Source organism: Helianthus annuus, chromosome 9, assembly GCF_002127325.2.
Source record: "Helianthus annuus cultivar XRQ/B chromosome 9, HanXRQr2.0-SUNRISE, whole genome shotgun sequence".
NCBI classification, from domain to species: Eukaryota; Viridiplantae; Streptophyta; class Magnoliopsida; order Asterales; family Asteraceae; genus Helianthus; species Helianthus annuus.
In genome coordinates, this window is record NC_035441.2 from 24,438,240 (window position 1) to 24,455,336 (window position 17,097).

Consider the following 17,097-nt stretch of genomic DNA (forward strand, 5'->3'; position numbering starts at 1 on the left):
TTTAGGCACATGTTGTTTTTCAATTGATGGTCCAACTTCAAACTGGGGTGCAACTGATACCTTCTTAGTAACAGTGGCTTGAGCATTTTTCTTCTTGGAACGCTTGGGCTCGTTCAGGTTCCGCAAAGAGTTTCCCTAATTTACCAGAACTTGATTTTAGCATAAACGAATTCCTAGAGTAGAAAGCTATAGCAAGTATTTTAGCTGGCATTATTAACCTCTATAAGCAAAACAAACCTCGTATGGTATTACACTACTACTTCAAACTGTTTTCAAAATTATCTTGTCCCAGCAACGGTGCCAAAAGTTGTGCGATTAGTAACACAATAAATCACAAAGCACATACTAGTTTTAAAAAGGTGAAATACCAATAAGAACTAAACTACACACGTAAAAAGGCAATGGATGAAATTTACCTAAGAATATACAATCGATGAAAAAAGGGTGAAAGTAGAATATGAATAAGAAAACTAAGGATGGTCGTAACATAGAACAAGGAACAATCAGGATGAGAAAGGGTAAATATGAAGAATTGAATTATCAAAGGTGATTGACCCAAAATGAATGATTATGGAACTGTATTGGAACCTAATCGAAAAACATAACGAGAAGTGCTAAGATGGATTGAATCCCGATAATGTTAACCATGTTGAATGTATGGAAAGAAGCTATAGACACACCTCAAAACTTATTTCAACAAAGCAAGTCATTATAACATATTCATATGAGATATGACCAAGGCTTTCTAGGTTGGGTTCAACAATGAACAACGAACATTGCGACTTATAATTACTAATCAAGATCAAACATTAAAAAAGCTATAACTAGTATTCAGATCCTTTCCATAGGAAGCTCACACATTTTACCAAGTTGTTTATTACCGGTTAAGGTTTTAGGCCCTAGACTAATGTGCGTCAATACAACCTAGAGATAGAAGAAACCGAATCTAACTAGCATACCTCATTGAATGATTGACTCAACCACACAACTCAATATCATAATCAATATGCAATATGCAATTATACACATCATATGAACATTCATCACAAACTTTACTAAAATCACATTACATAAGAAAATCACACATTCGATAATCAATTTATCCTAAGAATCGTCGCATCTGAACAGTTACTACTAGCTTTGCCACACATGATGAACAAAAAAACAAACATGAATGGGAACATAATTTGATAACAAAGAAACTCTGAAACTCATAAAGATAGAATTGGTATGGATCAGATCTTCCTCTTCCTTTTCTTTTGTCCAAAATCGCCTCTAGTCCTCTTTGGTCAGTACTCCTGTTTTCTGTCGCCATGGTCTATTTATACTCAAAATTAGGGTTCCATGACGTAGGTACGATCCTGCCTACTAAGTGAGTATGGATCGTACCCAACAATAATGGGCCACCTCTAGGGTTTCTCATTTATCCTTTGTCGGTTAGTGGTACGATCCATACTAGGGTTATAGTACGGTTCATATTGATGTTGATTTCAATACTGTTCCTATTTTTTTTTTCTGAGTTTCAGCTCTGTTTATCTCTAAAATTCTTACTTTTCATCAAAACCTGCAAATCATCATTTATATTATATTATTTACTTATCCGTACCATATTTGAGATATAAATAGGATAAATATGGGGAATTCACATACTCAAAACATGTTACATTTAAGTTACATCATATATCTTATCAAGCGCATGCCATATCACCTTCCTAAAGTATATATCCCCGTCCGATTCTCTTTCACAAACGTCTTGCTTACTCATTTCTTCGTGTCTTCGGTTGTTAATGCTTCCCACATCTTTGACCATACAATCCTCACATAATGGATTTTCGTTCCACGTCGTGTGTCTTCCTTGGGTACAGTTGCCAACATCATGGATATAGATGTCTTGATCCCACAAGATATGGTATTTATATTGCTTGACATCTTAAATTTCTATAACACAAATTTCCTTTCCAACGTTCTTCTCCAAAAACTCCTCAACTTCCTACCTCCAATCCTTATTCATCATTCTCGAACTTTACACTTTTTCCTGATGACATTCCTTTCCTACACCACAGTAGACTCCTCCAAGAACTCCAACCACAACTTCCTTACCCACCACACCTACCACACCCCCATAGAAATTCTTCATCCTCCTCTCCATCTCCTATGTTAAAACACGTCATGACTAAACATATCGTGCTCATATGTGGAATTCATGTAGAGATGAGTGTGAGTTAGTTCGGTGGGAATATGAACAAGAACATAATCGAAACAAAGACGATCGTATCTTTTATTGATCATCATAGATTTTTAACTACAACATTATACATGTGACAATCAAGCTCCATGGCTAACCAGGATGTGCACTTCAGTTTGGTGACTCACATATGAGTGTGTTCTGTGTTTCTATGCTCTCTCAATACACATATACAAACAAATGTAAAAGATGATCTATTTATGGCAACCTCTACGCTATTGACTTATCAATGTGCAGAGTTTGTGTAACACCTCGAATTTTTGTGTCCAATGATGTGTTAACACGTGTCATTTGTTTACACGTGGCATCTATAATAAATAAAGGACTAATTTTGACAAACCTTGAAAGTATATAAATTCGAGGGTTATAAATGTCAACAAGGGTAAATATACTGTATAGTATCCCTAAATAATGCTTAAACCTTCAAACGAATAAATTATAGATCGTACAAAACTAAAACGCGGAAGAAAGTGAGAGATTACAAACTACAGGGGTTAACTGTGTCAACATGTTTAATAATACCTCTGAGTGACCCTTTAACGTTCCCAAAACTTTGTAACAGTATTATACACTCGCTAAAATAATATATATGAATTTCGCGAAGTTTGGATATGAAACGAGAAAGTTACGATCGAATTCGTAGAAGAAGGGTTAAAAGCGTCAACAGTGAAAGTTAAGGCTTTCCAATATAATTAATAAATAAACCGGGGACTTAATAATGCGGGTAATTAACACGAGGCCCCTATCGGTAAATAACCGAGGGCCAAACCGCAAAGTTACCCCTTCAAATCCGAAAGGTCAGGCAAATCATTACGAAAGATTTCGTTATTAATGGCCCGATTCTGATAATCATGACAAAAGATTTAAAAAAAATCCTGAAATATTAACCTTAGGCGACCCGCGTGAAGTTTCAACATAAGTTGAGGCGGGCCGCGAGCCTCCTCTAATTCGCGTCTGTTATTTGAACTTTAGGCGACCCGCGTTAAAAAGCATGGAAACTCCCATGCGGGCCGCGTAAAGTGCCCAGATGCAGAAAAATGGTAACTACTTGGCTTTTGGAACTTGTGAACGATTATGCATGTAATTATGGGGCATGGGCACCCTACAAATGACCCATACATTTAGGGGACAACTACCCATCAGCTCTGGACTGATAGTAGAACTTGTAATGATCATAAGTGGCCTTCTTTGGCTATAAATAGCCACTTCTTGTGCATTACCAATCACACAACTCAAAAACACTTATAACTGATCATTCAAGAGCTCTCTAGCTTTCCCTTCTGTTCTCTCATCAAGAGTTAACTTCTGTAAGTCGTTCATAACCATTTTGGGTTCACATTTCCATAGTTATAGCCTATAAACGCAACCGTCGTAACTAACGGTTGTCATTGCAATATCTTGCAAATGATTCAGTCTTATGACGAATCAAAAATGGTTATGAGTTGGTATTCATGTGGGTATTAAACCTCTAAAATGGTTCCCCCTGATCACCACTCTAACTATGTCAATTATCGAGTCAAACGCGCGGTTAAAAAGTCAACAGAAAGCTATTTTAGCAAATTAAGCATAATCTGTGATATATATGTTATGGAACCTGTTTTGACAATCATAAAACATGATAATAAGTATATAAACATGTTTGCGCTCGTTTGAATCGATCATTTACTATATAGAACCGGTTCGGAGCCGAAAGTCGCAAAAGTTTGACTTTTGCTTTGACTTCAGTTCTGACCCGTTTTAGTGAGGTATAAATATACCTTAGGACTCTCTTAGGACCAGGTCACATGTTGGTATACGCCTCTGTGGTCGGTTCATGAGTTATCCGAGTCTTTAGCGCATTTCCGTCATTCGCCTAAAAGTTGACCGTAACGACCTTTTAAAATTAAAACGAGTATTTCGGACACGTGAACGGACCAAAACCTTGCTTATTAAATTATAAGCATGTCCTTAAAGTTTCACGTCAATCCGAGGTCTAGAATGAGAGTTATGCTAAAAGGCGCACTTTTAAGAAAGTTTTGTATTTTACGGCGCAATTAGCATAACGCCCATCTAACCCAAGTTTTCGTCACCAAAACTTTTACCCACTGTGGTAAAATAATATTTTGGGAATTTTAAAGATTTTTAATAATTTTTACCTTGCTCATAACCTGCGGTTATGGCTACGGTTCGGTAAATACCGAATATGCCCTTTTTGGCCAAAACGGGAGTTCTACAAAGTCTTTTGACCCGATTCCAGTGGCTACTGGTTTTAAATAATAAATAAAGTATTTTAAGCTTTATAAGCTGTTCGGGAAACTCAGATTTCCTGTAGAACTCGAAAATCCCTTTTAAAGTCTTTAAAATGACCGAAAAGCCCCTACGGGGCATAATATAAACTTAAACTCGTTACGGGCATTACGGAAGGTATCCTACTGATACCAAAATACTTTTAAGGCATATTGACTTAGGAAATAAGCGTACGACTCTTATGGTTAACCGTTTCGCCTATTTGCGCACACGGTACGGCCCACGGAACTAGTTTTCGTGCAATAGCCGATATGGGTCAAATTATATTATTTGAACCCCAAAATCCAGAGTATGAACTACAAACCCATCTAAAACAAGTCACTGAACTTGTTGGGTCCAAATCATACTCCATTCCCGGTTTTCGCCTTTTCGTGCGAATTAACCAAATCTATATATCGGAATCAACCGGTTTAAGCTACGGCTAATATAAGGACCGTTAGGATTCTAAGAGGTTAATTAAAACCTTCGTTCCAGATTAGGAGCCCCAGTAAAAGCTATCGGTGACTTGATCTTAAATTAAGGATTGATACTTGCAAAGGTAAATACTTTTGACTTATTTCCCCTATATGGGCTTGGGTTACGGTATATTAATACCGCTTGATTGAGCATTATATTCGTCCATCGCTTAGGTGGATAACTAAATAATATGATCGGCTCATTTAAACAGTTTTGTTGCTTATAAGCCTTTGGGGGGTTTAATGACCGTTGTCCCGGATATCCTCGGCATCATTTTACGAAATGGCCACGACCATCGACATCCCGGTGTAGGCGTACACCCGGTATAAAGTGTCGACATTAAAACTAAAAGACGTAGCCGTTGGTTTCTGTACTACGGTTTTACGCAAACGTGGTGTGTCTATAAATCTTTAACCCGGCACGACCCGGGCTACTGAACGCATAAAAGAACATGTAAAACGTTCACAAGATCATTATGAATTTTCCCAAGTTATAAAAGAGTTTGTGCCTTGTGCATTCAAATCAATTTTAATAAACATTTTCAAATGTGTCAGTTGAATGTATTTACCAGTGTAAACTGACGTATTTTCCCCAAAAAGATTAAGTGCAGGTACCTAAACGTAATTGGCTGGTATTAGCTCCCTAGCGTCGGGATAAGCCTCGCAAGCTTGATTGCAGTATCTAATGGAACAATACTTTATCTGTATTTACGATCCACTGTGGATACTCAACTTCTGTAATACATTTTGATATTACAATCAGAGGTTGAAATTATATATTTAAATTATGCTTCCGCTGTGCATTATATAATTGTGTGGTTTGACTATATTGTTGCCAACATCGTCACGGTAATCCCCCACCGGGCCCACCGGTGAGACACGTGGAAATCGGGGTGTGACAGGTTGGTATCAGAGCCAACATTGAGTGAATTAAACACTATCCTAATGTGTTTAATCTCAGTGACACAATTGCACATACTTGAGTCTAGACAATAACTTAGGACAAATTCGGATTAATACTCCTTTTTGTCTTTATTTTCGATTTGATTTTTAATAAGTTTTGGAGCAGGAAAATGCCACCTGTTATATTCCGAGGAAGAGGAAGGGGACGTAGAGGCCGAGGAGAAATCGTGACGCATCACGATCAAGAAGCTGGACCATCTGGTACAAGACATCCTTCGATGACACGAAGCGAAGAGCCACAGAGACGAAGGGATCTTTACGAACCAGCGAGGCATTCCACTTCGCACAGCTCAACGCCATCCTACCGGCACTCCTTTGGGCCAGATTCAGAAAATAATCCCAACAACCCACAACCTTCCTTCATACCTCTACAACGTTCGGTATCGCACCGAAACTACGACGACCCTAGTCCATACTACGTAGCTCAGTTTAATCCGGCTGACTACATACAGGAACCTTCAGGTTTTGTTCCACTAGGGCCACAAGACCATTTTTCTGAAGATCCCATGGAGGAAGATGAGGATCCAACTGAACCAGCTCGTGGTACGCCCACGCATCCGATAGAAGTATCCGATGGATCTTCATATCATGGTCCGCAGTATCAAGGCCCAGACAGCTTTATGGCCTTGTTTGACCGACATGAGTGGTACAACACACCATCTTATCAGACATCGCAACCGAGACATCCACAGGATCCCTCTGAGGATTCACGCTTTGAGGCAGTTACGCCACCACCTCCGCCACCGGCACAACCAGTAATACCTGATCCGCCGAGGCGTAGGAGGACCAATGCTCGTATGTCTACACGAGGAGGAGGGGGAAACCACTTCAGCACTCCTCGACATTCTAGTAGTAGCCACTATCCGCCACTACATGAAGAAGGACCTTCAAGTCCTATACAAGAAGCGAACTCCGCACCTACTGCACGAAATTCGCCACCATTTGGGTATGACCAACCCATACCAGCTTACACAGGTCCAACGGCTTACAACCCGTTTGAACCATCACAACCACAATACAACTACGGCTATGAGCGCGACCCATATGTGGTGTCAGCTAGATATAATGCTTTCTACCCTGACGGAGCACATGGAAACATGGGACCACCGGACTACTCAGCTCATGGGTATCCAATACCTCCCAGACCTCCAGTTCCGCACCAAGCGCCACAACCACGATTTTCTCCTCCTGAACAGGAAGAAATACTCCATCGACTAGATCGTGTGGAGAGAGAGTTCGAGGAAGAAAAGAAAAGCCACCGAGGATTTCTCAAAGGCTTGGCAAATCTACTAAAGGGCAAAAAGAAGAAACGTGACCACTAGCCCTTAATAGCTGTACTACTGTAATTTCTACTTTCAAATAAGTCCCTGTGTGGACAACTTATCGTATTTCAGTCCCTACGTGGACTTATATTTAGTCCTTGCATGGACACCTATCTTGTACTAGTCCCTGCGTGGACTTGTCACTTATTTTAAACCTCTATGGAGGTATGTATTATTTGAAAGACCCGTTTAGGGCAATATGTAATTATATTTGAGATTTGGAATATATGTTATAAGTTTTGTTTTAATACATATAAAAATAATCAAAACCATTCCTTTTATATTGATCTGCCTAAATAAAGAATCTTAAGGGGGTGAAACCTAGCTTGAGGTCTTTCAAAGATCAGTCAAGATGGTACGACCTAGCTGAAAAGATTCTGATTCCCTGTTAACCTATGTACGCATGTTAACATTCATGGCAGATGTGATTCGTTATAATCACGCACGTCATTCTTATACAATAATCCTTTGAGGATTTCAAAACCCAACTAAATGATATATAGATCGTGGGTTAAATCACCAATGAAGGTGGTCAATATTATAAAGACATCCATTTAGCGATGCAATGCCTACGGGCCAGTATTAGAAAGACATCCATTTAGCGATGCAATGCCTACGGGCCAGTATTATAAAGACATCCATTTAGCGATGCAATGCCTACGGGCCAGTATTATAAAGACATCCATTTAGCGATGCAATGCCTACGGGCCAGTATTATAAAGACATCCATTTAGCGATGCAATGCCTACGGGCCAGTATTATAAAGACATTCATTTAGCAATGCAGTGCCTACGGGCCAGTATTATTAAAACATCCATTAGTGATGTAGTGCCTACGGGCCAATATTATTAGAACATCCATTAGTGATGTAGTGCCTACGGGCCAATATTATCCAAACATCCATTAGTGATGTAGTACCTACGGGCCAACCATATTAAGACACCCATTAGAGGTGTAGTGCCTATGGTCCATAATAATTGTCTTATAAAGACAAAAGGCAGTGGTAGTCTATGACTCTCTGTCAGAAAGAGATAAAGAACTACGGTTCAATTCTCTATGCCTTTGATTCTATGAAATCTCGGCCACTATTATAAAACATCATCATGTTTAGGCTTTATGCCGCCAATACTATTTATATAGTTAAAATAGGATATATTCAAATCCTAATATTTAATGAAATAAGAAGTTAACCAAATATGGTCTCTGTACCACGGTTGACAAAGTGTCATAAAAAACAATCACATAATAATCTCCTAAATTAAAATTTTGTTATCTTCTGTAACAGATTCAAGTTACAAATGGCGGATCCCAATGGTGAGAACAGCCACACGGATGAAGATGACTATGACAGTGCGTCAGTACATTTGACAGGCGCGCAACTAAAGGCTCTGATCAACAATGCTGTCCAGGCAGCGATTGATCGTCAAAATACGGAGTCTCAAGGCAGATCTGTGACAAAGCCACTCTCTAAACCAAAGACACACTCCAAACCACCCTCTGAACCCAAGAAAGATGACGACAAGCATTCGTCTACTGACCACAGCGTTCACCGCGATAGAGAATATACCGATGCGTCTGGTGCTAAGGGTTGCACTTACAAATACTTTGTATCATGTAAGCCCCGTGAATTTACAGGGGAGAAAGGTGCGGTTGACTGTATAACCTGGCTGGACGAGATGGACACGATTGTGGACATCAGCGGGTGCGCTGAGAGGGACGTGGTTAAGTTTGTGTCCCAGTCATTCAAGGGCGAGGCCCTGGCATGGTGGAGAGCTCTGGTGCAGGCTTCAGGTAAGTCTGCCTTGTACAAAATGTCATGGGGGGAGTTTATTACCCTCATAAAAGAAAACTACTGCCCTCAGCACGAGGTTGAGAAGATTGAGGCTGATTTTGTCTCACTGGTGATGACAAACCTGGATTGTCAAGCTTATCTGACAAGCTTTAACACTATGTCACGCCTGGTGCCATATCTTGTGACACCAGAGTCAAGAAGGATTGCCCGATTCATTGGGGGCTTAGAGCCGGCGATCAAGGCCAGCGTAAAGGCTTCTAGGCCAACGACCTTCAGGTCAGTTACTGACCTCTCCTTGTCTCTTACACTTGATGTTGTCCGTCTGAGGGCACAAAGGAGCAAGGAGGCTGAAAAGCGAAAGCGTGAGGATGATACCTCACGAAAGTCTGGGAAAAAGCACCGTGGAAACGGTGAGGGCAAAAGAGGGTCGGAGGCAAAGAAGGAGGGGCAAGCTGATGGAAGACCTTACTGCAAGGTCTACAAGAAACCTCACTCCGGGAAGTGTAGGTTTGCGTCTGGTTCGCAGTCGCAACAAAGGACTCCACCCTGTGGGCTATGCAAGTCCAAGGAGCATAAGACAGTGGAGTGCAAAAAGATAAAGGATGCAACCTGCTTTAATTGCAATGAAAAGGGGCACATAAAGAGTAATTGCCCGAAGTATGCCAAGAAGGCGGAAGAGACGAAGAAATCAAACGCGAGAATATTTCGCTTGGATGCAAAGGAAGCGGTTAAGGACGACACTGTGCTTACAGGTACTTTTCTCGTAAATAATATATTTGCAAGAGTACTGTTCGATTCTGGCGCTGATAAGTCCTTTGTAGACCAGAAATTTTGCCAACTACTAAATATGCCAATCAAAACCCTAGACATGAAATACGAAGTAGAGTTAGCAGACGGAACGATAGAAACCGTCTCTACCGTTCTAGAAGGATGTGAAATATCCATTAGGAACCATTCTTTTCCTTTATCTCTACTTCCTTTCAAACTTGCGGGTTTTGACGTTGTGCTAGGCATGGACTGGTTATCTCGTAATCAGGCCCAAATCATCTGCGGCAAGAGGCAGATAGTTTTAAAGACTCCGAGTGGTGAATCACTTACCATTCGAGGAGATACGCATTACGGGTTGCCCGAAGACGTATCTATGCTGAAAGCTTCAAGGTGTTTGAACAGAGGCTGTGTAATTTACATGGCTCAAGTGATAATTGAAGAACCAAAGCCAAAGATCGAGGATCTTCCTGTCATTTCTGAATACCCCGAGGTTTTTCTTGAAGAACTACCTGGTTTGCCACCAGATAGACAAGTGGAGTTCAGAATTGACATCATTCCGGGAGCAGCTCCGATAGCAAGGGCACCTTACAGATTAGCGCCATAGGCCAACGGAAATGAAAGAACTGAGGACCCAGTTGGATGAACTGCTGGCGAAAGGTTTTATCAGACCTAGTTCATCTCCCTGGGGAGCTCCGGTCCTATTTGTAAAGAAGAAGGACGGATCGATGCGGTTGTGCATCGACTATAGAGAGCTGAATAAAGTTACCATAAAGAATAGATATCCTTTACCAAGGATCGATGATCTGTTCGATCAGCTGCAAGGAGCAAGCTACTTCTCAAAGATCGACTTAAGGTCGGGTTATCATCAACTAAGGGTCAGAGATGAAGATGTACACAAGACTGCATTTAGGACTCGCTATGGTCATTACGAGTTCCTAGTGATGCCTTTTGGGCTCACAAATGCACCGGCTGCGTTCATGGATCTCATGAATCGCGTTTGCAAGCCATATTTAGATAAATTCGTCATAGTCTTCATTGACGATATCCTTATCTATTCCAAGAACCAAGCTGACCACGAGGAGCACCTCCGGAATTACTACAGCGTGAGAAACTCTACGCCAAATTCTCGAAGTGTGAATTCTGGCTACGAGAAGTTCAGTTTTTAGGACACGTTGTGAGTGAGCGTGGTATCCAAGTGGATCCCGCTAAGGTAGAGGCAGTCATAAACTGGCAAGAGCCAAAGACGCCTACCGAAATTCGTAGCTTCCTGGGTTTAGCAGGATACTACCGAAGACTTATTGAAAATTTTTCGAGGATTGCTGCGCCCCTGACTTCCTTGACCAAGAAGAAAGAAAAGTACATTTGGGGCCCGAAGCAGCAAGAGTCCTTTGAAATACTGAAGCAAAAGCTAAGCAACGCACCTGTGTTGACATTACCGGAAGGTACAGATGAATTCGTAGTTTACTGCGATGCATCACATACAGGCATGGGGTGTGTGCTTATGCAGAAGGGCAAGGTGATTGCCTATGCTTCAAGGCAATTAAAGGTGCATGAAAAGAATTACACCACTCATGATTTGGAGTTGGGTGCGTGTTTGCACTGAAGTTGTGGAGGCATTACCTTTATGGTATTAAATTTGTGATTTATTCTGATCACAAAAGCCTCCAGCACCTGTTCAACCAGAAGGAGTTGAACATGAGACAGCGCCGTTGGATGGAAACCCTGAATGATTATGACTGCGAAATCAAGTACCATCCCGGCAAGGCGAATGTAGTCGCCGATGCATTAAGCAGGAAAGAAAGGGTAAAACCCATTCGAATCAATGCCAAGAGCATTGAAGTTAAAAATAATTTGATTGAAAGGATATTAGCTGCGCAGCGTGAGGCTGTGTTGGAAGCTAATTATCCTAATGAAAAGCTGGGAGTAACTGAGGAGCAGTTGACTCTTAGCAAGGATGGAATTCTTAGGCTGAACGGACGCATATGGGTTCCGATTTATGGAGGACTACGAGATGTTGTTCTCCAGGAAGCCCATAGTTCCAAATACTCAGTCCATCCTGGTGCTGATAAAATGTACCAAGACTTAAAGGCAAATTATTGGTGGATAGGCTTGAAAAAGTCTGTTGCCGCCCATGTAGCAAAGTGCTTGACTTGTGCTCAAGTCAAAGCCGAGCACCAAAAGCCGTCTGGCTTGCTACAACAGCCTGAACTTCCTGAGTGGAAGTGGGAATGCGTAACTATGGACTTCATAACCAAGTTACCCAAGACCAGGAAAGGAAACGATACAATATGGGTCATAGTTGATAGGCTGACTAAATCAGCTCATTTTCTACCCATCAAGGAGACGTATAGCTCCGATATGTTAGCCCAACTTTATGTTGATAAGATTGTAGCCCTACACGGCATACCTGTGTCTATTATCTCCGACAGGGATACTAGGTACACATCTCACTTCTGGAAAAGTTTCCAGCAATCTTTGGGCACGCGTCTAAACTTTAGTACGGCTTACCATCCACAGACGGACGGTCAAAGTGAGCGTACTATCCAAACGCTAGAAGACATGCTACGTGCATGTGCGATCGATTTAGGTGGTAACTGGGATAAAAACCTACCCCTGATCGAATTCTCCTACAATAATAGCTACCACACCAGCATAAAGGCTGCGCCTTTTGAGGCATTATATGGTAGGAAATGCAGATCGCCTGTTTGTTGGGCGGAAGTAGGAGAGGTCCAATTATCGGGACCAGAGATTGTTTTCCAGACGACGGACAAGATTGTCCAGATCCGGGAACGTCTCAAGGCTGCCCGCGATAGGCAGAAGAGCTACGCTGATCCAAAGCGTAAGGATTTTCACTTCGAAGTAGGTGAAAAGGTATTACTTAAGGTGTCACCCTGGAAAGGGGTGATGCGTTTCGGCAAGAAGGGCAAGCTGAGTCCGAGATACATAGGGCCTTTTGAGGTCATTGAACGAGTCGGATCAGTTGCCTATAAACTAAACTTGCCTGAAGAGCTCAATGGAATTCACAATGTGTTCCACATCTGCAATCTCAAAAAGTGCTTCGCCGACGAGTCGTTGGTGATTCCACACACAGATGTGCATATAGATGAGAGCTTAAAGTTTATAGAAAAACCCTTGTCGATTGAAGATCGACAGGTAAAGAAGCTTCGCAGAAAGCACGTACCGATTGTAAAAGTCAAATGGGATGCTCGTAGAGGTCCTGAATATACGTGGGAAGTCGAAGCTACAATGAAAGAAAAATACCCCTATTTATTTGAGTAAATCTCGGGTCGAGATTTATTTTAAGGGGGTGAGGATGTAACACCTCGAATTTTTGTGTCCAATGATGTGTTAACACGTGTCATTTGTTTACACGTGGCATCTATAATAAATAAAGGACTAATTTTGACAAACCTTGAAAGTATATAAATTCGAGGGTTATAAATGTCAACAAGGGTAAATATACTGTATAGTATCCCTAAATAATGCTTAAACCTTCAAACGAATAAATTATAGATCGTACAAAACTAAAACGCGGAAGAAAGTGAGAGATTACAAACTACAGGGGTTAACTGTGTCAACATGTTTAATAATACCTCTGAGTGACCCTTTAACGTTCCCAAAACTTTGTAACAGTATTATACACTCGCTAAAATAATATATATGAATTTCGCGAAGTTTCGATATGAAACGAGAAAGTTACGATCGAATTCGTAGAAGAAGGGTTAAAAGCGTCAACAGTGAAAGTTAAGGCTTTCCAATATAATTAATAAATAAACCGGGGACTTAATAATGCGGGTAATTAACACGAGGCCCCTATCGGTAAATAACCGAGGGCCAAACCGCAAAGTTACCCCTTCAAATCCGAAAGGTCAGGCAAATCATTACGAAAGATTTCGTTATTAATGGCCCGATTCTGATAATCATGACAAAAGATTTAAAAAAAATCCTGAAATATTAACCTTAGGCGACCCGCGTGAAGTTTCAACATAAGTTGAGGCGGGCCGCGAGCCTCCTCTAATTCGCGTCTGTTATTTGAACGTTAGGCGACCCGCGTTAAAAAGCATGGAAACTCCCATGCGGGCCGCGTAAAGTGCCCAGATGCAGAAAAATGGTAACTACTTGGCTTTTGGAACTTGTGAACGATTATGCATGTAATTATGGGGCATGGGCACCCTACAAATGACCCATACATTTAGGGGACAACTACCCATCAGCTCTGGACTGATAGTAGAACTTGTAATGATCATAAGTGGCCTTCTTTGGCTATAAATAGCCACTTCTTGTGCATTACCAATCACACAACTCAAAAACACTTATAACTGATCATTCAAGAGCTCTCTAGCTTTCCCTTCTGTTCTCTCATCAAGAGTTAACTTCTGTAAGTCGTTCATAACCATTTTGGGTTCACATTTCCATAGTTATAGCCTATAAACGCAACCGTCGTAACTAACGGTTGTCATTGCAATATCTTGCAAATGATTCAGTCTTATGACGAATCAAAAATGGTTATGAGTTGGTATTCATGTGGGTATTAAACCTCTAAAATGGTTCCCCCTGATCACCACTCTAACTATGTCAATTATCGAGTCAAACGCGCGGTTAAAAAGTCAACAGAAAGCTATTTTAGCAAATTAAGCATAATCTGTGATATATATGTTATGGAACCTGTTTTGACAATCATAAAACATGATAATAAGTATATAAACATGTTTGCGCTCGTTTGAATCGATCATTTACTATATAGAACCGGTTCGGAGCCGAAAGTCGCAAAAGTTTGACTTTTGCTTTGACTTCAGTTCTGACCCGTTTTAGTGAGGTATAAATATACCTTAGGACTCTCTTAGGACCAGGTCACATGTTGGTATACGCCTCTGTGGTCGGTTCATGAGTTATCCGAGTCTTTAGCGCATTTCCGTCATTCGCCTAAAAGTTGACCGTAACGACCTTTTAAAATTAAAACGAGTATTTCGGACACGTGAACGGACCAAAACCTTGCTTATTAAATTATAAGCATGTCCTTAAAGTTTCACGTCAATCCGAGGTCTAGAATGAGAGTTATGCTAAAAGGCGCACTTTTAAGAAAGTTTTGTATTTTACGGCGCAATTAGCATAACGCCCATCTAACCCAAGTTTTCGTCACCAAAACTTTTACCCACTGTGGTAAAATAATATTTTGGGAATTTTAAAGATTTTTAATAATTTTTACCTTGCTCATAACCTGCGGTTATGGCTACGGTTCGGTAAATACCGAATATGCCCTTTTTGGCCAAAACGGGAGTTCTACAAAGTCTTTTGACCCGATTCCAGTGGCTACTGGTTTTAAATAATAAATAAAGTATTTTAAGCTTTATAAGCTGTTCGGGAAACTCAGATTTCCTGTAGAACTCGAAAATCCCTTTTAAAGTCTTTAAAATGACCGAAAAGCCCCTACGGGGCATAATATAAACTTAAACTCGTTACGGGCATTACGGAAGGTATCCTACTGATACCAAAATACTTTTAAGGCATATTGACTTAGGAAATAAGCGTACGACTCTTATGGTTAACCGTTTCGCCTATTTGCGCACACGGTACGGCCCACGGAACTAGTTTTCGTGCAATAGCCGATATGGGTCAAATTATATTATTTGAACCCCAAAATCCAGAGTATGAACTACAAACCCATCTAAAACAAGTCACTGAACTTGTTGGGTCCAAATCATACTCCATTCCCGGTTTTCGCCTTTTCGTGCGAATTAACCAAATCTATATATCGGAATCAACCGGTTTAAGCTACGGCTAATATAAGGACCGTTAGGATTCTAAGAGGTTAATTAAAACCTTCGTTCCAGATTAGGAGCCCCAGTAAAAGCTATCGGTGACTTGATCTTAAATTAAGGATTGATACTTGCAAAGGTAAATACTTTTGACTTATTTCCCCTATATGGGCTTGGGTTACGGTATATTAATACCGCTTGATTGAGCATTATATTCGTCCATCGCTTAGGTGGATAACTAAATAATATGATCGGCTCATTTAAACAGTTTTGTTGCTTATAAGCCTTTGGGGGGTTTAATGACCGTTGTCCCGGATATCCTCGGCATCATTTTACGAAATGGCCACGACCATCGACATCCCGGTGTAGGCGTACACCCGGTATAAAGTGTCGACATTAAAACTAAAAGACGTAGCCGTTGGTTTCTGTACTACGGTTTTACGCAAACGTGGTGTGTCTATAAATCTTTAACCCGGCACGACCCGGGCTACTGAACGCATAAAAGAACATGTAAAACGTTCACAAGATCATTATGAATTTTCCCAAGTTATAAAAGAGTTTGTGCCTTGTGCATTCAAATCAATTTTAATAAACATTTTCAAATGTGTCAGTTGAATGTATTTACCAGTGTAAACTGACGTATTTTCCCCAAAAAGATTAAGTGCAGGTACCTAAACGTAATTGGCTGGTATTAGCTCCCTAGCGTCGGGATAAGCCTCGCAAGCTTGATTGCAGTATCTAATGGAACAATACTTTATCTGTATTTACGATCCACTGTGGATACTCAACTTCTGTAATACATTTTGATATTACAATCAGAGGTTGAAATTATATATTTAAATTATGCTTCCGCTGTGCATTATATAATTGTGTGGTTTGACTATATTGTTGCCAACATCGTCACGGTAATCCCCCACCGGGCCCACCGGTGAGACACGTGGAAATCGGGGTGTGACAGTTTGTCTATGCATGGTCCTGCTAGTGCAAAGGATCTCTACTCACTTATCTATGCGCATAGCCTAGCGACAGATAGACAAACTTGCATTACCTAGCCATAGACACACAACCTTGCATCAACATCCTCCTCCTCATCCACTCACTCGTCAATGTCCTCCTAATTATAGACCAAATCCAAAACCTCATGTTCCATACAACACGTCTGCTAATCATGTTTCACTAGCCTCAACACATCATGTAGAACCCACCTCCTTTACAATTGCTTCAAGCGATGGCTGACAAATTTATGGCTGTCGTAAAAAATAGTACTTGGACTCTTTTTCCACCTATTCCAGAAACTAAACTAAGGTTATTGATTGTAATTTGTAAGTAGGTCTACAAGATGAAAAAGGATCAACATGTTGGTGCACTTGTGTCTGTACTTTGTCTGTATTCGGTCTGTATGTAAACGATGTCCTTGGTAGTCTGTAAGTTGACCAAGTCAACTATCCTCCTAGTTTGACTTGGCCAATATGTTGAAATATGTTTGTCTGAATCGAAGGATAACCTCGAA

General features: G+C 40.7%; 1 protein-coding gene across 1 annotated transcript in view; it reads left to right on the plus strand.

The window, feature by feature from the left end:
- LOC110877291 (wall-associated receptor kinase-like 8) overlaps nucleotides 1-17,097 on the plus strand; it is a 59,276-nt gene that overhangs the window by 13,124 nt on the left and 29,055 nt on the right. The gene's annotated exons all lie outside the window — the stretch shown is intronic.